The 25,131-nt window shown below is 49.1% G+C and overlaps 1 protein-coding gene across 9 annotated transcripts in view; it reads left to right on the forward strand.

The window, feature by feature from the left end:
* The window catches only part of LOC120385943 (adenosylhomocysteinase B-like), a 116,917-nt gene that overhangs the window by 24,516 nt on the left and 67,270 nt on the right, over positions 1–25,131 (forward strand). For 5 of the 9 annotated variants that reach the window (XR_005589439.1, XR_005589440.1, XR_005589434.1 and 2 more), the window contains one exon: positions 393–608. The exons of the other annotated variants lie outside the window; for them this stretch is intronic. The gene's annotated coding sequence lies outside the window, so the exon portion shown is untranslated. Of the gene's footprint in view, positions 1–392; positions 609–25,131 lie in introns of those variants that run through there. 9 annotated transcript variants of the gene reach the window in all.

The following is a 25,131-nucleotide window of genomic DNA, read 5'->3' on the forward strand; positions in this document are numbered from 1 at the left end:
TCTAGGCTGGGCCCAAGGCCTTTCTCCTTCCTGAACCTGGGCAATAGCTCTGGTCTATTAGCTCAGAGTGACCTAGGAGAGCTGCTTTCCCCAGGTGCTAGTCCAGGCTGTCTGTCTGCCCACGGCTCTGCATGTGGTCTGGGCTTCACCAGACAGGCATGGAGCTGACCAGGGAGACTCCCGCTATGCGTCAGAGAGAGCCAAGGGCCACAGCAACCCAGCAGAAATCTCTGTTCAAATAATTGACAGGTGGGAATGCCAGGCCCTCCCTTGCATCACCTCAGACCACCTGAGCCTGCAGCAGGACAGCCAGCCACTCTCTGTGCTTCAATCCACCGCAGGCAGCTCATATTCACAGACACTTTCCCCCTCCCCATTGTCTTCTTTCCTAGGCACCTACTTCGCTCCATGGCGATTTCCATAGCCTTTGTCTGTCTCAGCACTCGGTGTGCCCTGGCGTCTCCTCTCTGGCTGGATGCTTTACCCCCAGCGGCTCCCATGTGTGGTTCACATCCCTGGTTTAAAGCACCCCTTAAGCATGCACCTGTTTGCTGTTGCTTTTGCAGCATGATTGTAACTGGGTGTGAATTAAATGTCTTTAAAATGTATGTATTTATTTATTTTTTCCGTGTAGAGTTTTGTGATAAGCCGTAAAAGGTACGCTATAAAAATGTGTAATTGCACTGTATTCTCCCCCCCACCATGACACATGGCAAAAATATACGGTATTGGGGGCAATATGGAATGTAGGGGGGAAGTGGCAACAGTCAGCTGGGTAAAGATTAACTGCAGAGCCTGCCTGCTATGCATTCACGCCAGATATTCAGAAAGGAGAAATCTCAGACACTGGTGCCTTTGTTGCTAGGCTTTGTCTGTGAAGAAGCGGCCACTTATTCTAGAGAGAGTTCTGTTGAGTTGCAGGTAGCAAGGAAGCAACAGTTCAGTAACTGGGTGGCTGTTTCTACATGTGTCAGTGTTCCTCTTCGTTCCTACTTGTTCCCTAGGAAGTCAGTCAGCCATGCACATCTTTGTCCTAACAAGCAGAGAGAAGAGTTTAGCGCAGAGGTTAATTGTAGTCCAAGGCAGAAGCCCTACACTCCATTATTTCTTAGCCTGGGTGGTGAGTCTGAGTTCTCAGATTCGGCTGCATCGGGCTAGTGTGTGGGACTTTGAATTAGGTTAGCTACAGCGATCACACTCCCAAAGCCTTGGCTTGTGTGTGCTGAGCAGACGATTAGGGAGAGAGGCTGGTGGGAGCTGGGGGTTGGGTTCTGGACTGCAGTTGAAATAAGGTATCACCGTTTGTCCCATGTAACTGCCCGGCTGGCGGGGCCCCAGAAGCAGAAGTCTGTGGAGCTAGTTTGTTTGATGTAAAGGATCTCTGGACTTGACTCCAATGAGACCCTTGTTTAGGAACAAGTTAAAGAGCAGGGAAAGAACTGGGTAGCTTAGTAATCAGACTGAGCCTACTTTGTGGTCATGCTTTGTCCATGGGAAGATCCTAATTTCCATGAACTTGGTTTCCAGCCTGTGGTTCACCCCCAGGTGGATCAAGGTGAACATACAACGGTCACAATTCAGAATTCAAGCTGTGAGATTGGTCACCCCAGTTGCAATGATCTGGGGAATTGGTATGTACAATCTGACATTGGGGCTCTATACATACGTTTGTCAGACTACAGACTCCATTTGGGATACGATGCTCTTCCCCTGCTCTGTTGTCCTGTTACCTCCATGTTCAACTGACATTCCCAAGGCCAGTGGCAAAGCCTGGACAATAGAGGGCTGTTAACTCAGGGACGTCCTCTGTTCAAATCCAAACACTTTTGACAATAGCCTGGCTCCCAGCCAGGAAAGCTGTTTTGTGAGGGCAGAGGTCACTTGGCAATGAAGTCACCCATAGAAGGTTGAGATCACCTGAGAAGACTGATTCAGGAGTCAGCTGAATGTTTAAAAGGGGACTGGATAAATTCATGGTGGCTAAGTCCATAAATGGCTATTAGCTAGGATGGGTAAGAATGGTGTCCCTAGCCTCTGTTTGTCAGAGGATGGAGATGGATGGCAGGAGAGAGATCACTTGATCATTGCCTGTTAGGTTCACTCCCTCAGGGGCACCTGGCATTGGCCACTGTCGGTAGACAGATACTGGGCTAGATGGACCTTTGGTCTGACCCGGTACGGCCTTTCTTATGTTCTTATGACAGAGGGACTGGAAGGTTATAAAAGGGAAGAATCACAGAGCAAGAGACACATAGGAAGGACCGGGACCAAGTTAATGAGTCACATGATGAAATTCCTGGAAAGAATCATCAAGAAAAGACTTTGTGAGGAATTGGAGCATTGAGTAAGCGACATTCAATTCGACTTTACGCTGGGAAGGTCAACCATGGATGCAGTGTTTGCAGGCTGAATATTTCAGGGGAACAGCAAGGAACTGCACGTTGTGTTTGGGGATCTAGAGACAGAGTTCCTAGAGAACTGATATGGTGGTGCCTGCAATCACACAGTCTACCAGAGTCTATCATGGACTTGCAGAAGGGTAGTGAGAAGTAGCTGTGGGAACAGTGAGTTATTCACTCTGAGGGTGAGTCTGCATCAAAACATCAGCCTTTGGTCCATTCCTTTTGTGACTGTTATGGACACCTGTTGTAGTAACTGGGCCTACAAATGTACCACAGTTGTGAGCCTAACTGTGGAAAAGGAGGTAAAAAGTTTATAAAATGTCACAACAGCCTATAGCGAGTGTTGAAGGCAAAAGGTGCAAAAGTGAGAGAGACTGAATTAGTCCCAACAAAAAAGGACTGTGTTAAGATCATGCTTGGTAAACAAGAACATGGGGGACCAGAAATTAATTGTACCAAAATTGTGTGTCAGATATCAAGCCTAATTGGTGCACAACATAATGAGGGGATGGGCTACTCCACCAGTCACTCACTTTTCAGGGGTCCCTAAAGAAAGACTTTGGGGAGAAAAATTGACTACTGGTGCAAGCTTCACCATCAGGGCTGCTACCCCTACAATCTCCTGGGTCTCTGGATCTTCTTCATCCTGACTCTGAGAGATGTCCTGAGCAGCATGGCCAGAGAGAGGGACCCAGATGACCTCACCACCTCCACTGGCTTCAGTTAAATCCCAACCACCACCTGGGTTAGAATCATAGAAGACTTTCTCTCTCCCCGTCCCATGCCCCCCGCCTCCCAGTGTGTCCTTTTCCTTCTATTTTCTGTCCCTCTCCGTTTGTCTTCTGTCAATGCAGCAGAGCAGAGGGAGCCCCTCTGGACTGGAAGGGACGCGCTGCTCCTTATCTGACATGATGCTGTTGATTTTGCAGTGGTTTATGACTATACAGAGTGAGCTCCACTGTGCACTAAAAACCAGCTCCAAACTGGGGGCAGAGGGCAGCTGCATCAGCTTAGCCGGGGCTACTCCACAGAGCAGGGCCACTGTGCCACTCCGTAACAGGGGCAGCCGGCCTGTCCCAGCATAGAGCCGGCCCCAGCCCCCACTGCCTCCGGGCAGGGCCAGCTCTAGACCCCAGCGCGCCAAGCGCGCGCGTGGGGCGGCATTTTGCCGGCAGGGTGGCAGGCGGCTCCGGCGGACCTTCCGCAGTCATGCCTGTGGAAGCTCCACCGGAGCCGCGGGAGCAGCGGAACCTCTGCAGGCACGTCTGCAAGAGGACACCAGGAGCCGCGGGACCGGCGCCCGGCAGCGCGCCCCCCGCGGCATGCCGCCCTGCTTGGGGCGGCCAAATTCTTAGAGCCGCCCCTGCCTCCGGGATGCTAGCAGCCCGAGTGTGGCACCAGGGACCTTGGGCTGTTCTGTGCTCTAGGAATTTTGGGGGGGCAGGGTGAGAAGTTCTCTGGCCTCTGTTATACAGGTCAGACTAGATGAGGCCAATGGTCCCTTCTGCCCTTCCAGTGTATGAGATGGGGAGGTGGCTTCCTGTATCCCTTCCCCTGCCACACACAGAGCAGGCCATGGCCAAGCCCGGTATTTTCTACACAATAAATATCAGACTGTACTTGATGTCAGCCCTGGGTGACCCCTGCTTCACTCACGCCGCTGCATGCTGAACTCCCTGTTCTGTGTCCCAAAATACCTCATCAGAGTGTCAAGACAGCTGCTTCCTGCCTCACCCTGACACGCCTGGCAGTTGTAACTGCTTTGCCCTCCTTTGCAGGGACGGGATGTAATTAGCTGCCATAAGCAGGAAAGCTCTTAGAATCTCAAGGGTCATCTAGTCTAACCCCCAGCCAAGACCCAGGATTTGTTGGGTCTAAATCAGCCAAGACAGCCTCCTTTTGAAAACCTCCAGTGAAGACGTTTCCACGACCGCCCAAGGCAGTGTTCTGTGCAAATTTCCTTGAGGTAATGCTACAACCCCATCAGGAGTAAGACCTAGCCGGGCATAGGGATATTTATTCTCTCCATATACTGCATTACCTAGGAGGAATTCCTTGCTCCGAAGGCATGTGCTTCATTCTGCTAGTTCCTGCAAGAACTTTGCCAGGTGCGACACATTGTGATTGATTGTTTATGGGGACGGTTGGTGTGTTGTTTGTATCTGCAGTTTATGAGCCGTGTCGTCGCTATTTGCAGGATAAATACAACTCAACGACGAACGCTATAGAAGCAGAAATGTCCCCCCACGTAACAACAACTACACAATGTGCAATAATAGGCATTAAAAAAAGTTTGAAGCTATTAGTCAATTTTAGCTGCATGAAATTTTGGTCATACAGCATTTCGCTTCTGGTTAATATCCTCTTCTAAGTGTAATAGAGCCGCGATTGCCTCCCCACTGTCTCGGGGTGCAGAAGATTGCTTCTCTAGGAAGGATGTAATGGGCATTTTAATACCTATTGTGTGGCAGAGGCAAATAACTTGTGAAGGTTTGAACTGTCTTGACAGCTACAACGGGCAATAAAAGGAAAAGCACCACTATGACCGGTACGTGCATTGCTGCTTCTAACAGCTTTGTCTTGCAAACTCCTTTCTGTTGATTTATCTCCTTCCAGCCTGCGGTCTCCATGAGCCAGACCACAGCCTCCCACTCACAAACAGCATGCAGTCACTTGCTTAGATGGAAGCAGCGCCCTCTAGTCCTTAAATATCTCCCAGGCCCCCATGGCCACTCAACACTGTGACCAGGCCAGTGTCTGCCTGTCCATCTGTAATGAAATGGGAATTTCCTGTAATATTTTTATGATGCCTATGCATGCCTCAGTTTCCCTCTGTACTTTGCAATGGGGCCAAAGGACTAAAATGCTGCTCTTGGGGCAGAGCAGGAAGCATGAGGTGCTGTGTCACATTCCTGTCTGGGGTGGAATGAATGGGTTGGTAACAGAATGGCTGAAACCAACCCATATCAATGGAGGGTCCTCAAAGAGGAGAGGAGCCCCAGCAACTGAATGATTGACACTTATCCCTGGGAATCTCCAGCGAACAGAGCATGTGAAGGCAGCATGGGTCAGCAGGAGTTGGACAATGGGCTGAAAGGTGGCAGGGCTAAGAGTTAGCATTTGCAGAAGCAGCGAAAGCATGAGGAGGGCAGCAGAAGCACCAGATGGGTTAGCAGAAGAACTAGGAAAAGGAGCCGTAGCAAGAACTGGATATGGAGAATCAGAGAAGCAAGAGGACACGCAGAGAGGTAAGTGGGGAGAGACCACAGGAAGCCAGTTGCACATGAACCTAAGGTGCCAAATGTCGCCCCAGTTTAAGGAGGGTGCAGGGGAATATAGATGCCTACCTCTCTGCCTTTGAGAAAGCCTGCAGTGTGAACCCAGGTTGATCCTGCAGACTGGCTCTGCTCTCTCAGCCCCTTACTTGGCCCCAAAGTGATAGAGGTGAATTGCCAGATGGACGGAGTGGATACTGGGGACTAAAAGCAGTAGACCCTTGAACTGTTCAAAGTTGGAATTGACATGTGAGATGCTGTGGGGCTGGGGATGCTGGGGAGGTATGCCACCCGCCCAGGGTTGGGGGGGCGGGGCTGGCAACTGTGATGGGCAGTGGGCTCTGGTGGGGGAAGGAGGAGCGGGGCCTCAGGCGGAAGGGGTGGACCAGGGTGGGAGCTAGCCTCCCCGAGCCCATGGTTTGCCCATCGGCCTTGCCTTCAGGAGTAGTCGGAACCCTTTGAGGATCTGGCACACTAAAGAGGTTCCTCCCAAGAACTGTTCAAAAGCTGAAGCATAGCACGGATCCTGTGCATCTGTGATGCCCCCTCTCACAGGGCTGTCGTTATTTCTGCCAGTGGTCCTGGAGGGGGAGATTAAAAGGGCTATTTGAGACCCTGTGTAAACAGTGGCAACTGCGTCAGGCTGGGATTCTCACATGAGGCCCTAAATCTCTCCAGAGTGGAAACTTAGATCATCCCCCCATAGCTTGATGCGCACACACATGCATCCGACGAAGTGGGTATTCACCCACGAAAGCTCATGCTCCAAAACGTCTGTTAGTCTATAAGGTGCCACAGGACTCTTTGCTGCTTTTACAGATCCAGACTAACACGGCTCCCCCTCTGATACTTCACACACATATTGTCTGTCTGTCCTGACTCTCCAGGAACTGCCACAGAATCTGGGACTTTGGGGTGCAGAGTCCCCTGCCCCCAGGGAGGCAGGTCAGTATGTTTATCCCACAGTACAGGAGTGGGGGAAGGAGACACCGAGTGCTAGAGTAACTCCCTCAGAGGCCCAGAGCACTGGGGATTGAACCCACAACTCCTGAACCAGGTCCCTAACCAGGAGCCAATGCTTGTGTGTTTTGCACACAGCTGAATGCCCCAAGCTTGGTGCCAAGAGGAAGCCCGTGTTGTGCAGGGCTTGTCGTGACTAGGAGCGGGATCTGTGAAACTGCTTTGGGGCAGCCTTGGCAGTGTCACTGAGTGAGCCGCTTGCCTGCTTCCTGTTCCTTTTGCAAGGACCTGTTATCAGACACTGACTGGGGAGCAGCATAACACGGACCCACCTGACTACCAGCCTTTAACTCAGGGGGATGCAAGGAGCTCAGAGTAGAGGAGAAAGGGCAGGAAGTGGTGTCAACAGAGGTATGTGATCTCCAGGAGCAGGCAGTGACGGGCCCATAGCTTCAAACCCCAGTGGGGATGTGTAACAGGGTGGCACTCGCCTCTCACGAGGGCACCCTTGTTCAGGTGTGCCTGCACCTCTTTCAGTCTGTGGCGACCCCTTCTGGCAGTGTCTAGTGACAGTCCTGTGGCCGAGTCTCACACAGTCTGTGAGAAACACCTCAAACTGACCCTTCCAGGCTATTAGTCAACAAAGTCTTTAAGCGCTTGTGGCCCTGCTAAGGGCCCATGCCCCCAAGGCTTCCTCCCTGGAGACTCTTCGCTCACTCTGGTCTCTTCTGGCCCTAGCTCTCCAGCTAGGTGTCCTAACAGTTCAGATCCCTTCTGGGAGTTTATTGCTGTCCAATTGTAGGCCACTTCCCCAGTGGCTTATGTGGGGACCCAGACCCACCCCCTACTCCAGGTCCCAGTCCAGGGACCCTAAGAATAGCAGCCACTCACCTCCATGTCCCTTAAAAAAAACAAAACTGCTTTCAGTTCCCTGGGCCACTTCCCCACAGCCCCAGCCTTCACCAATGCTTCACCCTTACCTCAGGGCTCTTCTGTGTTCAGGCCCAGCAGCCAGCTAGGAGCTCATCCTCACTCCACCCGTTGAGCTGTCCAGGGTGCGGCAGTCCTTCAGCCCACTACAAGCACCAGCTGCAATCCTCAGGCTCCAAGACAGAACTGACTCTGAGCTGCATTGCAGCTCCTTTTATACTAGCCTTCAACCCTCTGATTGGATAGCGCTTGCAGGCTCCCCCTGATTGGCTGCATCCCACAAAGCCTCTCTATGCAGCTTGGAGGACTCCTCTACTATTCTTTTCCTGGGATGAGTGTGGCAGGACTCTAAGGCCTCCAGCAGGGAGCCTCTGTGCCTAGTCCAGCCCACCACAGGATGACTTTTCCCTCTGTCCCAGGTCAGGTTCTTCCTTCAGTCATACATCGCCACATCTAAACTGTTACTATTTGTCCTGTGTTCTCTTAGGACTTGGGGCTGTGGTGTTATGCTGGAAGGAGCTAATGGCCATCAGAGACTCTTGGATCCAAAAAGAATGACAGACCTGCTTAAAACCAATGTATGTGACCAAGCCCCCTGTGATGGTGCACCCCATAAGGCTTTATGGAAATATGCTTATTGATGTGTTATATATGACATAACTGGAATATGTTTTATGCTACATATGCCATGTAACATATCTCTGCAAAGGTTATGATCTACTGAATCTATTCATCCTATTAATATGCATGTGTCATTGCTGTATTCAAAGTTATGAATATTGGCTGTGTACTTGCTTGATTTCTATGTAGCCTTAGTAAAGCATTTGGTCAGCTTCTTGAGTATGGAATGTGCAAATTAAGTGCCTAATCAAGAAACACCTAAAGGACAAAGAATCTTGGAAGGCTCCAATCCAGATAAGAAGTCTACCTGAGGACATTCAGGGTAACATGTAAACAATGGCTGCTGCCTGTAAAAACTGAGTCATGCATGGACATGTGACTTGCCCATGTGACTCCAAAACTCCATCTTGGAGCTGGACTTTGCATAGGAGAGAGGAGGGGGTCTCCACCCACAAGAAAAAGTCTATTTAAACCCCTGGGACACCCCTCCATTTTGTCTTCAACTGGCTCAAGAGATAGCCTCTCCACCCCCCAAGGATACCTGAAAGAAACTGGAACAAAGGACAGTAACTACAGGGAGTGTGACCCAGACTAGAAGGAGACTAGTCTGTAAAAGGAAGCTGACTGGAACTCCACGGAGGGTGAGATTTTGTCTGTATTCAGTTTTCTTACTGTATTAGACTCAGAGTTGTGTGTTTTATTTTATCTGACTTGGTAATTAACTTTATTTTGACTGTTACTACTTGGAACCACTTAAATCTTACTTTTTATATTTAATAAAATCACTTTTTATCTATTAATTAACCCAGAGTATGTATTAATACCTGCGGGGGGGGGGGGACAGCTGTGCATATCTCTCTATCAGTGTTACAGAGGGCGGACAATTTATGAGTTTACCCTGTATAAACTTTATACAGGGTAAAATGGATTTATTTGGGGTTTGGACCCCATTGGGAGTTGGGCATCTGAGCGTTAAAGACAGGAACACTTCTTAAGCTGCTTTCAGTTAAGTCTGCAGCTTTGGAGCACGTGGTTCAGACCCTGGGTCTGTGTTGGAGCAGACTGGCATGTCTGTCTCAACAGGACAGGGTGCTGGAGTCCCAAGCTGGCAGGGAAAGCAGGGGCAGAGGTAGTCTTGGCACATTGGTTGGCAGTTCCCAAGGGGGTTTCTGTGATCCAACCCGTCACACACCCATCTTCAAGCTCACCAGTGGGTGCCCAGACCCCTGTGTCCTAGAGCAATTCCCTAGAGCAATTCACAGGCTAGGGGAAGACAGGCACCTGGCCTCCTAAGTCATGTGCAGGGCCCAATCCAGTAGGTGTGTTCAGAGGGTGCTTACTGGATCAGGGCTCTCAGGTGAGTTCAAACAAAATGGGGGCAGGAGGGAAGGCAAAGGTGGGGATCTTCCTTATGACTTTTAGCCCAATGCTCAGGGCACTCACCTGGGCTTGTGGGAGACCCTTGGTTGAAGTCCTGTCTCCAGCTGATGGGGAGAAGGCTTTGACCAGGTGAGTATCCTAACCACTAGGCTAAAAGTTATGAGGAATGTCCTTCCCCCATGTCCCCGGCTTCTTGCGAAAAATTTCTTCAGTGCTTAAATCCAAAGAGGGCTCCTGGCTGTGGATTGCAAGCAGAACTAGGTGCCTCCCTGCAGCCTAGTCTGAGCCACCTATGTCTGTGAAGGGGTGGGGCTTAGCCCTGGGCTGCATCTCCAATTGGCTAGCTCTGATAGCTCGCCACCTAGCATGCTGGCTTTTGTGGCTCACAGTCTAAGGCTGCAAGTTCCAGTCAGCGGTCCGCAACCCCATGGGGGGCTGGACGCAGGTTTCAGGGGGGCTGCCAAAATAAACCAGGGAGCATACAAAAAATTAAAGCCATTTCACCTCGTGCTATTTGGACACATTGTTTTTTTTTACTTACCAGACAGTGTGTTAATTTTCCTACGTGATATGCTGAAACCTATGGGGTTCAGTATATCTAAGCATGTGCAGAAACGAACACATTCACGTTCTCAGGTTACAGAGCACGTGCTCCGTTAACGTAAGGTGTAAAGGAGCTATTTCAGCAAGAGCGCAACAAGCTACACAGCGCAGAGAAAACCCTTGTAAACACAAACAATAAATATCCGATATGGATAAAGTTTTAATTTGACCAACTTCAAAACAACAAAACCCCCAGAGTGATGATACCAAACTTCCTTCCACAAGTTCAGCCACCGGAAGGGCTGAAGGGCACCGAGGAGGTGGTGTGGGTAAGAAACATAAAGCTGTTATTAACCTGGCCACATTTAGGAAATATGAAGACAGCTATTTGAATTTTGGTATTATTTGCTCTGGAAGTGGCCATATACCTGAACCGCAGTGTGTAATTTGCGCACAAGTACTGGCCAATGAATGTGTGAAATCCTCCAAATTACAGAGACATTTAATTACAAAGCATGAAATCTGTAAGGACAAACAATGTTCATTTGTTTGAAGAAAAGGACAAGGAACTGCTTGGTACTAAAGCAGTGATGAAATCCACAACTACAGCAGATAAAAAGCTTGTAAGGTCATTCTGCATAGTGGTGCAGAAAACTACTAAAGCAAAAAAATGCATAGATTGCTGAGACTTTGATAATGCCGTGTGCTATTGAAATTGCAAAGGAAATATTTGGAGAAAAGAAGGCCAAGGTACTGGCAAAAATACTGATGTCAAATGACCATGTCAAATGACAGATCACTTCTATGTCAGAAGGCACAGTTTCACAGTCTATCGATCAGCTGGGTGACAATGATTTTGCTATACAACTAGATGAATCCACAGACATTTCAAAAATGTCGTAAATGTCCCCAAAATGTCCTTGCTCATGTTTGGTATGTGTGGAATAAGGAAATAAAGAAACCCTTTTTGTTTTGCCAAGAGCTCAAGATGACAACAAAATCAGATGACATTTTCAAACTGTTCGATGATTTACGATTTCAGCAGAAATCAGCTGAATTAATTGCATCAGGGTCTGCACTGATGGAGCCGCAGAAATGACCAGAAAACATTCTGGTGTTGTGCAAAAAATAAAAGCCGTTCCACCTCACGCTGCTTGGACACACTGTCTTTTTACACTGAGAGGTGCTTGCTGCAAAAGATGTTGACGCAGGTTTTCACAGTGTTCTGAACACGACAGTAACACTCGTTAATTTTATTAAATCCAGAGCAACAAACTCCAGGTGTTTTGCTGGACTTTGGAAGGAAGTGGGTGCAGACCACCACTCCTTGCTCATGCATACAGAGGTGAGATGAAGATCTCGAGGCAAAATGCTTACCCATATATTTAATCTCAGGGAAGAATTATGTACTTTCTTAGCCATTAAGAAACCTAAACATGTCAAATTGCTGAAAGATGACGTGTGGCTGGCAAAACTGGGTTACCACGCAGACATATTCAGTTAAATGAATAAGATGAATAAAGATATGGAAGGTGGGAGCACTAATTTTATTGCCCAGTGTGAAAGAATTGAGGCTTTCAAAAGAAAATTACAACTCTACAAAGTTTGTGTCTGTGGGGGCACGACTGATATGTTTGAGCTCTTACATTCTTCCACTCACAAGCGAAACGTTGACTTTGATGTAATTAAACCTCAGCTAGCAAAGCGTCTGGCTGGTCTGTTTAACAAATGGAATGCTTATTTTCCCAAAGTCACAACAGAACAAGCCACTACACACATATGGACTATAAGCCCCTTTAGTGAGAACATTAAAGCTAAACTGCCATCCACTGTCCCATCAAAACTGTTAGAAGAGCTCATTGACATTTCGTCAGACAGCTCCCTCAGAACCAGGTTCAATGGGATGCTGTGGGAGACATTTTGGTGTGAGTGTTCTGATGAATACATAACTGCTTCTTCCGCAGCGCTGAAAGTTTTGATCTCCTTTGGTACCACCTACTTATGCGAAGCCGAATTGTCAGCCATTTATTTAGCATGTGCATAGTCATCTAGCCAGCGATGACATCTTCAGTGGCATGATGCAGTTCTTCTAGGCCACCGCTGAACCTAAACAGCAGGTGTTCATCTACAATGTGCGTCTGTGACGTTGCACTCCATATGCTTTATGAAAATATGCTTATGAATGTGAATATGATGTAACTGGAATATGCTTTATGTGAAAAGTCTCTTGTAAGGTATCATTACAAAGCTTATAATCTACTGAGTGTGATCACCCTATTTGTTTGCATGTATTATTTCTATGTCTGGAGTTAGGAGTATAAGATATAAACTTGTATTACTGATGTAAACATATTAAGTGGAAGCCATTAAGGGTGCTTCAGAATTAATGAACTGTAAATGGCTGTTTACTTGCAAACCTTCCTGTGCACCTGTGAGCCAGCCCGGGAAGAATGGAGGCTGGGGCCTCCCAGGACATGTGATCATGCCACCTGATACTGGAAACCATCTTAAATCTGGTACTTTTCCATTTTGAAGGAGGGGTGGAGACCCAGAGAAACAAAAGATTCCCACCTTGTGCCAAAGCTATAAAAGGGGGTGGAGCAGGACAAAGGGGGCGGTCATGAGAAACCCCCCGATTACCACCTAACATGTCTGCTGGAACTAACAAGGGCTGTGCCAGGGGAAAGGATTGGGCCCAGACTAGGAGGGTGTCTAGTCTGGGAAAGAAGCTTATTAGAACATCTCTGAGGGTGAGATTTCTGAGGGCTTGTCTACACTACCGCACGGGGTCAATCTAAGAGTACGTGAATAGCGTTGCTGAAGTTGACGTACTTCGATCTATTTACCGCAGTGTCAAACGCTCTCCTGTCGACTCCACTTGTGCTCCTCGTTCTGGTGGAGTACCATAGTCGACAGGAGAGTGCTCAGCGGTCGATTTATCACATCTATACTGCCCACCGATCCAGTGGGTAGTGTAGACAAGCCCTAAATGTATTAGGCTTAGACTTGTGTGTTTTTGCCTTATTTTGCTTGGTGACTTACTTAGTTCTGTTTGTTATTACTTGAAATGACTTAAATCCTACTTTTTATACTTAATAAAATCACTTTTGTTTATTAACGAACCCAGAGTAAGTGATTAATACCTGGTGGAGCGAACAGCTGTACATCTCTCTCTATCACTGTTATAGAGGGTGGACAATTTATGAGTTTATCCAGTATAAGCTTTATACAGACAAAATGGATTTATATGGGGTTTGCATCCCATTGGGAACTGAGTGTCTGGGTGCTGGAGAGGTAACCTGCTGAGTGGTTTTCAGTTAAAGCCTGCAGCTTTGGGGCCGTGGCCCTGAGTCTGTGTTGCAGCAGGCTAGCGTGTCTGGCTTAACAAGACAGGGTTCTGGAGTCCCAAGTTGACAGGGAAAATGGGCTCAGAGGTAATTTCTGCACATCAGGTGACAGTCCCAAGGGGATCCCTGTGACTGAACCCATCACAGTGGTGTAGTTGGCAGGATCTGTGCACAGCTGATTGCTTTGAGATACTGGTAGTGATTTTAAGTGAGTTTAAAGTGTGCTGGCTAGAGAACAGACAAATTGGTTACTGGTTTGTTATTTTCTGTTTGCTTATTACGGGTAAGGGAAATAGAGGCAGGAAAATCAGCAAAATGAGTGAGGATGAGGCTCAGAAGAAACTAGAACTGCACAGGTTGCAGATTGCTGAGAAGGAAAATGAACATAAAAGACAAATGGAATTAAGACAAATGGAGATTGATGCACAATTTGCCCAGTGAAAAGCTGCTCACGAAAGAACCATGGAAGCCCGGATGTTAGCCCAACAAGCTGCTCAAGAAGCAAGGCAGCAAGCACAGGAGGAGAAGGAAAGAGAGAGGCAGCAAGCCCTGGAGTTAAAAGACAAAGAAATACAGGCCCAAACTGAGGCCAAGAAACAGGCTCAAATTGAAGCACAAAAAGCTGCCCTTTGCACCACAGTTGCACAAAGGGCTGTCACGGAGGCCCCAGTGATACTGGTTGGCTTCACAGAAACCTTGCCCAGTCCAGAACATGTTCAACAGGGACCACTGGTGATGCGACAGGTCAAAACCAGGCGGGTAAATTGTGGGGTTGGCAACGAGGGACTGGTTGGGGATTATAACAGATCCATTCCTCTCACCAGAGTGTTTCTGCCCTAACATCCTGGCATGGCGGATGAGACCATAAATGGCGACGTGACAGCAAATGTGCAACTGGTGGTTTAAAAAAGTAATTGGCGCTTTCTCCAATAACTTGCCAGTGGTAACCTCTCATCTGATCTGAGGAGGAGCGACATTGCTCAGAACTGGGAGCCCTGGGAGTGGAGTCGACGCAGAATGCCGGAGATGATACACATGGCGGCATGTAACTGCGTATCCACCATTTGGTGTGTGACGATTGGCTCCATACTGGTGCGCAGGACTCCACCACTGAATACGAGGTGGCAAGAGCTGACGTCCACGGAGTTGGAGCATGAGCACCCCATGACGAACCTGCCAGTTTGTTAAGATGATTGTTGCGCATCTTAACTTTAGCTACTGTCTTCCTCAGGTGGGCATGGTAACTCAGTGTGTGGTTTAAGGTCACACCTAGATAGACTGGTTCTACTTCATGCTTCACCTTTTGACCGTTCAGATAAATATTCAGTTCTCGGGTTGCGCTGGCATGATGAAGATGGAACAAACTAGAGACTCTTTTTATGACGCTTGTCTGGGGGTGCCAAGTCTTACAGCAGTCAGCTAACTTTGTCAGGTTCCGCTTTAAAGTGGCATCAAGCTTGTGGAACGTCTAGGCCTGGATACCGCTACAGATGTCGTCTGCATAAATGAACTTTTGTGACTCCGTTGTTGGCAGGTCATTTATATAAAGGTTGAACAGGGTTGGCAAAAGCACAGAGCCCTGGGTAACCCATTGCTTTGTCATCTCCAGGCACTCGTCTTCTTCCCCATATGGACTCTGAACTGCCTATCATGGAGGAACAGTTCAACGACACCTGTGACCCAAGGTAGCAGGACCCGTGATACCTTCAAGAGCAGGCCAGTGTGCCCTCCCCTATCGTTCGGTTGATGAAAACAGCACCTGTTTTCAATTTTCTCTGGAAGCCATTTTCAACAAATGTGGTCAGTGCATGTACTTGGTTGCATGTGCTATGGCCATGACATCAATGAAAACAAAATACCCAGCCAAGATGAACACTGACCATGACATGCGTGTGTGCTTGTCAAAGACACCCCCATGCCTGGACAGAATTGTTGATCAGCACCAGCAACAAGTTTCACACTAAGGGCAGGTCTGCACTACGGTGGTAAGTCAACCTAAATTACACTACTCCAGCTATGTGAATAACGTAGCTGGAGTTGACATAGCTTTGGTCAACTTACCCTGGTGTCTTCACTGCGCTTCGTTGACAGGAGACGTTCTCCAGTTGACCTCCCTTACTCTTCTGGGAGAGCTGGAGTACTAGGGTTGTCCAGAGAACACTAGACCCACTAAATCGATCCCTGCTGCATCAATTGCAGCACTGTCGATTTCCCCGTAGTGAAGACCAGCCCTGAGTAAGTAAAATAAAGATAATATTTTTATTTTTGTACTATATTATTCTTTTCTTTTTTTATATTATATATATGTGCGTGTTTGTGTGTGTTTAACTGTCTAATTATCCATTTAATACAGCCTTTAATCTACTGGATATGCAGAAAAAATGTTGTTGTAGCACAGGTAGGTCATGGAGTTTTTACAGCATGTCGGGGAGACTCAAAAAAAAAAGAAAAAGGTTGAGAACCCCGATCTAAGGCGCCCATCTCGCCGCATTCATTGTGCATGATGCCAGACGCTTAACTCAGGCTTTGTGAATCCCAGTGTGCTCCTGGGATTTTCCAGGCACTTGAAAGTTAGGTGTGGTAACACCAAGCATTGCAGCGCCTAAGTCCCTTCATGAATCTAGGCCTTAGGCACTTTTGAAATGTGTGCCCCATGTCTATGAGGAAATACTTTGTATTGACATCAACAGATCCATAACATAGGTAGCCTTCAAACAGCAGTGTTCTGTGCTGAGTGCATTTATTACACAAGCTGTAACTAATGCGAGCAAAGAGAAGTGATTTCCCATGTATGTTGTGACCACAGTGCAACTGGAGTACAGTCAACGTACAGGCTTGGCACGCTGTAAATGTAACTGTAGCCCCTGGCTCAGCATGTGCTACTTGTCCCCATCTGGTCTGATGCACACAGGATAGGAGTACGTTACAGGCCCCAGCTACAGAGACTCAGACCTTGAGCTCTGCAGGTCCCCAGCTCAGCCTCTGGTGTGTCAGCCCAGGTGTGGCCATCATGCAGCAAAGTGCAGTGAATGCACATTGACAAGGGCTGTGGACTCCAGTGGTTTCAGACCCAAAAGGATAGCTCAAGAGGCCTGAAAAAACATCTTCCTGAGCCTGCCTAGCACTGATGAGGGTTGGTAATTATACCCTCCATCGGAGGGCTCACCAGCTGGGCACAACAGGAGGAGAAAGACCTGGGGGCATGGGTTGATCATGGGATGTCTATGAGTCACTAAGGGTTTGGCCCCTCACCCTGAATCAAGGGGGCGGCGAGAGGGAACGGAAGAGGGACGTGACCACCCCAATCACCCTGGCAATCCTTCTCCCTCAATCAGCAGGAGACAACAGCAGTCCCCAGCAGCCAGTCAGAGGGCAGGAGCGGGGCCGGCTCCAGGCACCAGCCCAGCAAGCAGCTGCTTGGGGCGGCCAGCGGTGAGGGGCGGCACGTCGGGCTCTTCGGTGGCAATTTGGCGGCGAGTCCCTCACTCCCTCTCGGAGCGAAGGACCAGCTGCCAAATTGCCGCCAGAGACTGAAGCGGCGGCGGTATTGCTGCAGATCGCAATCGCGGCTTTTTTTTCTTCTTCGTTTTTTTCTTTTTGCTGCTTGGGGTGGCAAAAACCCTGGAGCCAGCCCTGGGCAGGAGGCAGCCTGCAAACAGTCTCTGACCCTGGGAGAGCCCAGGATGCTGGGAAAACAGAGGGAGTCTGTGAATAGCCTGGCCTTCCCTCCCTGTGCAGAGCCCAGCTGTGGCGTGGACATCTCCCTGCAGCCGGCCAGCAAAGCACTGCCAGGCTCGGCACCTGGCCTCTCTCTAACCCCAGCCTGCAGACAGGCCTCAGGCGGGGACAATCCACTTCTTCTGCCCCTCCTGCCTGCAACAAGAGGAGACCACCCGTCCCTCCTGCCACCACCTGCAGCCAGCCCACACCAGACACAAGAACAAGGGGATGTTCAGTGACATTGAAAAGTGGGCAATTAAAAACTAACAAGGAAATATGTTTTCCACACAAAGCACAATAAGCCTGTGGAACTCACTGCCACCGCAACTCAATGAGGCTCAGAATTTAACAAGACTAAAAAAGGGACTGGACATTTCTAACAAGAATATCCAAAGCTGTCATAATTAATGACACCAGTTTTGGAAGGTATATTAAAGCCCTGGCTTAAGCCAATCTCTGATATTAGAGAGCAAGATGAAAGCTACCGGGGAAAGGGGCAAATTATCCCCCATCTGCTACTGCAGAGTTCTTACGCCTTCCTCTGCAGCATGTGGCGCTGCCACTGTTGGAGACCGGAGACTGGGTTGATTGGACCCCAGCTGTGGCCCAGTCTGGCAGTTTCTGTCACTGTTCCCACCTGCGCCCCTGCACCCCCCCCCCCCGCACACACACCGTTTCCCTCGCAGAAAAGGACACACAGGGGCGGGGATCACTTGCTGTTTGGAATGAGTCACTCAGCTCCAGTCTCACCTGTTTGCAGCTCCTCTTGGCCCCTTTCTAGCACCCTCCTGTAACCCTGCAGCCTGGCTGCAGTCATGGGGGGCCGGTAGCTGCACTGCCCTGGAGCAGAGTCAGAGCCACAGCCCCCCGCTTTGCACTGGGGGGGCAGTAAGTTACCTCACCTCTCTTTGTGGAGCAGCTTACTCCCCGCTGTGCGCCTGGAGGGCAGGACGGAGCCAGGGCTACTCCCTCTGCCCTCCCCCCCCAACCACCCACAGCAGGAGGCCTGGCTGAATAGCCCTTGTTCTCCCCAGCTTGGCCAGTCCATCTATGAGTAGGGGAGAGCAGAGCATGGCCCAGGAGGGGCTGGAACAACCTAACCCCATCCCCGGCTGGCTCTGCCAGCCCCATTAGCCTTTGGGAATTACTTTGCCATCACATGTGAAGTTCACACCCATGAGGTGCCCCCCCCCCATGCCTGTCTGGCTGTCCCTGGCTGGTTCCGGCATTGGGCTGTCTGGGACAGGCAGACATGTGAGCTCCCAGGAGCCCGCTCTGCTCCCAGCACCACATAGGCAGCACGTGGGCATGCCCGGCATCCTAATTTAGTCAGTGTGCTGTGCTGTCAGCTGGTGTGCAGTTCAGGGCGCCTCCTGTCCCCCTCCTGGCAGCCCCCCCCATCTCCTCCCTGTGCACTGCCAGTGATTGACAGGCACTCTCCTGCCTCCCAGAGACAGTTCAACAGCCAGGAAAGGGGGTTTAATCCTCATGTCTGGCTCTCTTATTTTTCTCCCTTCCCAACTGATGTTCAGGGAGCTCTTCCGTCTTCCCAGACTCCGGGTATGCTGGGAAACACTCCCTCCATTCTGCAGCAGGGCCCGGTCATTTCCCTTGGGCTCAGTTCATTATCAGAGCACAGGGAAACCAGGCGGGACAGGACCTTGATGGCATGTGAACGTCATGAGGGACGGACAAACGATTGGCCCCTAACAATGCAGACAAAGCCAAGGGCCTTTCCTTTGGTTCTAACAACTTAAACCAGCCCTTCCATCTTTATAATTTATATTACCACAGCGCCTAGGACCCTGGTCACAGACTGGGACCATGCTGGATAGTAGAGAGACAAGCTGGGGGCGGGTAATGTCTTGTATTGGTGAGAGAGCCAAGCCTTCGCGTTCAGACAGAGCTCTCCTTCGGGTCAGCAAGCTCGGAAGCTCGTCTCTCTCACCAACCGCGGTTAGTCCAATACAAGATATTCCCGCCCCTGCCTCGTCTTCTCTCTTCCTAACAGGTGGGCAGGTGGGTCCTCAGTCCAGAGCTGTGGGCTTCTCCTGAAACAGCCTGAGACCTCACAGCCCCCACCCCAAACCCAGCTGCTTTCTGGCAACTCCCAACTCCCTGCGTGGGGCAGGGAAAGCACAGATGCTGAACCCACAATGAACAGGGGACAGGCCAGCACGGGCAGCAGGTGTCCTGCACAGAGCCACCGGTGTTGCCGAGACTTGCACAGTGACCTCGCCCTTGCCCCACCGGCTGCCACTGCTTGTTTCTGCACCGCGGCCTCACTTTACACCTTTGCACAGTCGCCTCAGCACCTGCCTGTGTGCAGCAACCCCACCCTGTGCACGTAGCGGGTTGACCGCCAGCCTGCAGGAATGGACCTTGACTCTGGGGCTCTGCTGCAAGCCAGCCAACCCACCAGACAGCTGGGGTCCAGACCCCGGTTCCTTTCCTAACTCATTGTCTGGCTGCAGCAGCTTGGGTAGATTTAAGGGGCTGAATCCTCATCTCAAACCATCCCACGATAAACAGATTTTATTTTGTTCCAGCTTTTCAGCTCGGCTTTAAAGCAGCAGATAAAACAAAAGAAGAAAAGCAAAGGGCTCTTTTGATTGCACTCCTCTTCCATCGCAGCAAGGCTCCTTTTTGGCTCACGCAACCGTCACATGGGGCCTGCTTCCCTGCCGTCTCTCAGCCCCTGCCCCATTCTCTGAGCACTGGTCCCAGTTAGTCATTAACCAGCAGCTACTTTGTGCTAATTGACTTTAGCCAGCTTTCGCCCACCCTTTTCTGTCCTGCTCTGCAGAGAAGGGAAGGCAACGCTGACTGAAACTGACAAGCTTTCTTTTCATAAAAGAAAAGGGAGTGAGCCTACACTGGCTCCATCAAAGACTTTTATTAAAGCCACACGGGGAAAAAGCTGCCCTCTCAGACAGCTCTCGGTATCGAGAAAACATGAAAGAAACCATCAGCTATAATCAGCTCAAGAAATTTATTGCATGTTTGACCCTGATGTGGTTGTGCGCTGCTCAAGGAAGATTTCTTTGAAGGTGTTGCAGGTTTATTGATTGTGAAAAATGTCAATGTGTCACATGCCCAATTAACTTGGCACTTCTTGCAATCAATACACTAATTGCCTTCTCTTTAGAGAGAACTTTAATGTAATTAACCCTCCCCCCCACTTGTTTTGCCAACTATCATGTTTTAATAAATAGTTGATCCAGGCTCTGTATTCAGCGTGCCTCGGCAGAGCAGAGGGGATGGATTTCGTAAAGGAGACTGGCTTTCTCATAGAGACCTAGCATCCATTTTCAGGAGCCCATAAAGCTGTATATCAACTTAGCAGCAGTGCCTGTAACCCTCACACCTTCTGGGTGTGGTGTTCTGTCCCATCTAATGGCACTGAGACCACTTAGAGAGAGAAAGAGATTGTATCTGCTCTACAGCCTTAGCTAATAGCCAGTTGGCTTTTAGCTCATGCACTAAGCTCCAGAGGTCCCTGGTTCAATCCTGCACACTGACGACCAGGGTCTGTTGGCGTGATAGAACACTACACCCAGAAGGTGTGTGGGTTACAGCTAGCCAGAGCCAAAGGCATCATTATACTTATTCAAAGAGTGGTTTGTCTGTGCCGCTCTTCAGACACAGAGGGACAAAATCCCTTTCGTGGGGAAGAATGTGAGAAACTGGAAAGGTCCTGACCTCTCTGGGCACTGAATGGGGTGGCCGTTCATGTGCTGCCGCAGGAAGGTCATGTCTGAAATGAAACGTTAGGAGATGCACTGATGGCAGCCTTGGGTTTGCTGGAAGCTCCAATGTCACCGTTAATTTGCATATATATTGGCAGCTGCAAAATTGATATCACAGAGATTAACTGGGGTTACAAACTGACTAACTGATAGATCTCAAGATGTAAGTGTTAATGGGGGATCAGCACCTAATGGGGGTGTTTCTAGGGCATTCCCACATGTAACTGTTCTGGGTCCAGTGCTATTCAATATATTTCTCAATGATCTGGAATAAACTATAACATCATTGCTGGTAAAGTCTGCAGCTGATACACAAAGATTGGCGGGTGGTTAATGATGAGGGCAGATCGGTGATAGAGAGTAATCTGGATCCCTTGGTTTGCTGGGTGTGATCAAACAACGTGTGTTTTAATGCAGCTATCTCCAAGGTCACCGGTCTGAAACCAAACATATAGGTCACACTGAGAGGATGTGGGGCTGTGTCCTGGAAAGCAGGGACTCTGGAAATGACTTAGGGTCAGAGCAGAAACCAGCTGAACATGAGCACACAGTGCAGTGGTGGGGCTAAGAGGGTAAACCTGACGCTTAGGTGTAGAACTGGATGAATTTTTAAAATTTAAAAATGTTGCTGAAATTAAAAATTTTGAAGTTCAATGAAAAATTGGCAACATTTTCAACATTTTCCACTAATTTTTCCTTTTCCATTTCCTAGAAATGGGAAAAATCTTCTAAAAGTTTTGATTTTTTTTAAAAAAGAAAAAAAAAAAAGAAAAAACTGTGTGGCTGACTTTTTTGGGCCCTTTTTTTGATTTTTTTTGTTTGGCTGCAGAAATGAAATGTTGAGTAAAGCACACACAGCTGCAGCAGCACTGGAAGGAGGGAGGCAAGGAGGAGTCCAGCCAGAGCCGGCCCTCCCCCCCCCCCCCCCCCAGCTAAACTGTACTACAGGTGCCCTGCCCTCTGAGACACGACGACGATGCTCCGCCCGACCCGCCGCCATAAGCTGCAGGGAGGAGCCAGCCAGAACCCAATGACTTAGGAAATCATTGTGGATAGTCATCTGAGCTTGAGCTCCCACTGCTGTAGCCAAAGGTGATAAATTGATCCTTCCATAAACAGGGGTATATGAAGGAGGAGTAAGGAGGTTATTTACTTCTGTATTTGGCATCTTTGGACCATCAAGCCCTTGGGACCACTCAGGAATGGACCAAATGGTGAAGGATCATTCAGCCTAGCATTAAAGAAGAAGAATTTGTCACTGGTGCGACCACTGCTGGAATGCTCTGTCCAGTTCTGGTGCCCACAATTCAAGAAGGATGTTGATAAATTGGAGAGGGGTCAGAGAAGAGCCACGAGAATGATTAAAGGATTAGAAAACCTGCCTCACAGCGACAGTCTCAAGGAGCTCAAAATATTTAGCTTAGCAGAGAGAAGATAAAGGGGTGACTTGGTTAGAGCCTATAAATATCTACATGGGGAACAAATCTTTGATAATGGGCTCTTCAGTCTAGCAGAGAAAGGTGTGACAACATCCAGAGGTGGAAGTTGAAGCTAGAGAAATTCCGACTGGAAATAAGACGTACACTTTTAATGATGAGAGAAATTAACCCATTGGAACAAGTTGCCCTGGGGGTGGTAATTTTCCATCACTGACCATTTCTAAATCAAGACTGAATGTTTTGTTTTTTTCCCCTAAAAGATCTGCTCTAGTTCAAAGAGGAGTGAATCCAGGGCAGGTCTCTGGCCTGTGCTATTCAGGAGGTCAGACTAGATGCTCACAGTGGTCCCTTCTGGCCTTATGGCTGATGAATCTAAGGAAGAACTGCTACGTGGCTGCGAATGGTGGCCTGGTGCTTGGATCAAAACCAGAATGCGAGGGGCCGGAGGCTGTAACCAGGCCCAGGCCGCGCTTCTGGCTGTGCCCATGGTAGTGGGGCTGGTCACACAAGTGCCTTCTCCTCGTGGCCTCCTGCTGCTACAGCTCTGCTCTCATTTCCTGCCAGGCCCCTCCCCTGCTGCCACCTCCATCATCTGCTTTTCCCATTCTCCTTCCATGCACCTCCCTTGTGTGGAGCCGCCTCGCCTCTGTCCTCCTTCAGACACCCCTCTGCTAGGCAGAGAGCTCCCAGGGGCTGGGATCGGGGCTCCTCGTGTGCTTAGGGGAAGCCATGTATATTTATGTCCCCATAGTAAGGGGTAATGCAGGCCCAGATCTACAGGGAACTGTGATGTCAGAGCAGGCAAGCTCTGCCCAGCCTCTCTAGCCTGCTCTCAGGCCACAAGCTTGGCTTCCATTGTCTAACTGCCCTTGTCACAGCTTGGGCCCTTCTCCAGGCATCCTGTGACCCCAGAACAGCCTCCCACCCTCCTCACTTCTGTGTGTCCTTTCGTGCCCTGGGCCTGCCCTCCAGAGCCACACACACTCAGACCCTGTCTCTCCTGAAACAGAAGCTGTCATAAATAAACAGATCAGGGTTAAGGTCTCTTTTACCTGGAAAGGGTTAACAAGCTCAGTAACCTGATGAACACCTGACCAGAGGACCATTCAAAGGACAGGATAATTTCAAATCTCTGTGGAGGGAAGGCTTTGTCTGTGTTCTTTGTTTGAGTTGTGTGCTCTCTTTGGAGCTAAGAGAGGCCAGACATGTCTCCAAGTTCTCCTGGAGTATTTCCTACTATCCAGTATAGTGAGTATTAGAAAGGCAAATTAGTCTTATAATTTGATTTCTACATTTGCAATTGTGTGTTTGCTGGAGAAATATCTTTATTTCTGTTTGCTGTTACTTTGATTATTCTGAGAAAGGGGGCGGGGGGAGAGCCTCTCCAGGTTTATAAGTTAGACCCTGTATTTTTCCATCCTGGTATTACAGAGATAGTGTACTTTCTTTCTTTCTTTTAATAATTTTTTTTCTTTTTAGAATTTGATTGATTTCTTCCCTTGTTTGGATTTTCAGGGGAAGGGGAGGGGGAAAAGTGAATCCCTCTTTGTTTGATTCAAGGAGTTTGAATCAAGGTATTTTCTCCAAGGACTAGGGGAAAGGGAGGGGGAAAAGTGAATCCCTCTTTGTTTGATTCAAGGAATTTGAATCCAGGTATCTTTCCCAAGTACTAGGAGAGGGGAGGAGGAAAATGGATTATTTCCCTTTGTGTTGAGATTCAAGGTGTTTGAATCTGTGTCCCCCGGGGGAAGTTTTTGGGGGAACAGGGAGTGTGTCAGACACTTAAAACTTGACTGGTGGCAGCAAAAACCAGATCTAAACTAGGATTTGAGTTTAGAGGAGTCCATGCAGGTCCCCATCTTGTGAACGCTAAAGTTCAAAGTGGGGAATAAACCTATGACAGAAGCACAAAACATTGAGGAGCAGGTAACACACCAGCTCTGCGATCTGGGTCCGGTGGGGAAAGAGCCCTCAACCAGCAGCCCCTTCCCCCGTATTTCCTGTTGTCTCTACTCCTCTCCTGCCTCTCTTGGCATTGCCGGAGCACCTCCAACTCCCATCGACCCTACAGAGAGCTTAGAGTGGGGGCAGTGAGCCTCAGCCTGATTCTGATCTCCCTTCCGTTGGTGTCTCCCTATTGACTGGAGGGACTTACTCCTGATTTACGCCACTGAGATCCGAATCTGGCTCCTCTGACATATTACATTGCACCTCTGTGGTGCTCTGCGCTTCATCCTGACAGCCCCAACCCCTCTTCCTTTTACTGGTGACAGCACCGGCACTGCACAGAGCCCAGACTGACCCGCTTTGGGTCCCACTAGCTTTGCATTTCACCTCTGCATTCATGAGCAGGCCTATTGCCCAGGCTGCTTGTGCTGAGGATGCGGAGTGCTGCAGGTGAGACAGGACAGGTTATTTCTCCTCCCTGCTGGTATCTGCTGCCCCCTTTCCACTCTCATCCCCCATGGCAGATTAGAGTTCGGGGCTCTCCCCTGTTCAGTGTCAAGACATTTGGTTTAATAAAACACCGGGGAAGTCCTGGCTAGCACTAGGGTGACCAGACAAGAACTGTGAAAAAACGGGACATGGGGTGGGGGGTAATAGGCGCCTATATAAGAAAAAGGTCCCCCAAAACGGGACTGTCCCTTTAAAAATGGGACAGCTGGTCACCCTAGCTAGCACTCACTTATTGACTGGAGGTGCAATGCTCAGTGGAGACAATGGCGATTTACTTTACAGGCCTCACAATTAGAATCGATACAAAT

This window comes from Mauremys reevesii, linkage group 18 (genome assembly GCF_016161935.1).
Source record: "Mauremys reevesii isolate NIE-2019 linkage group 18, ASM1616193v1, whole genome shotgun sequence".
NCBI classification, from domain to species: Eukaryota; Metazoa; Chordata; order Testudines; family Geoemydidae; genus Mauremys; species Mauremys reevesii.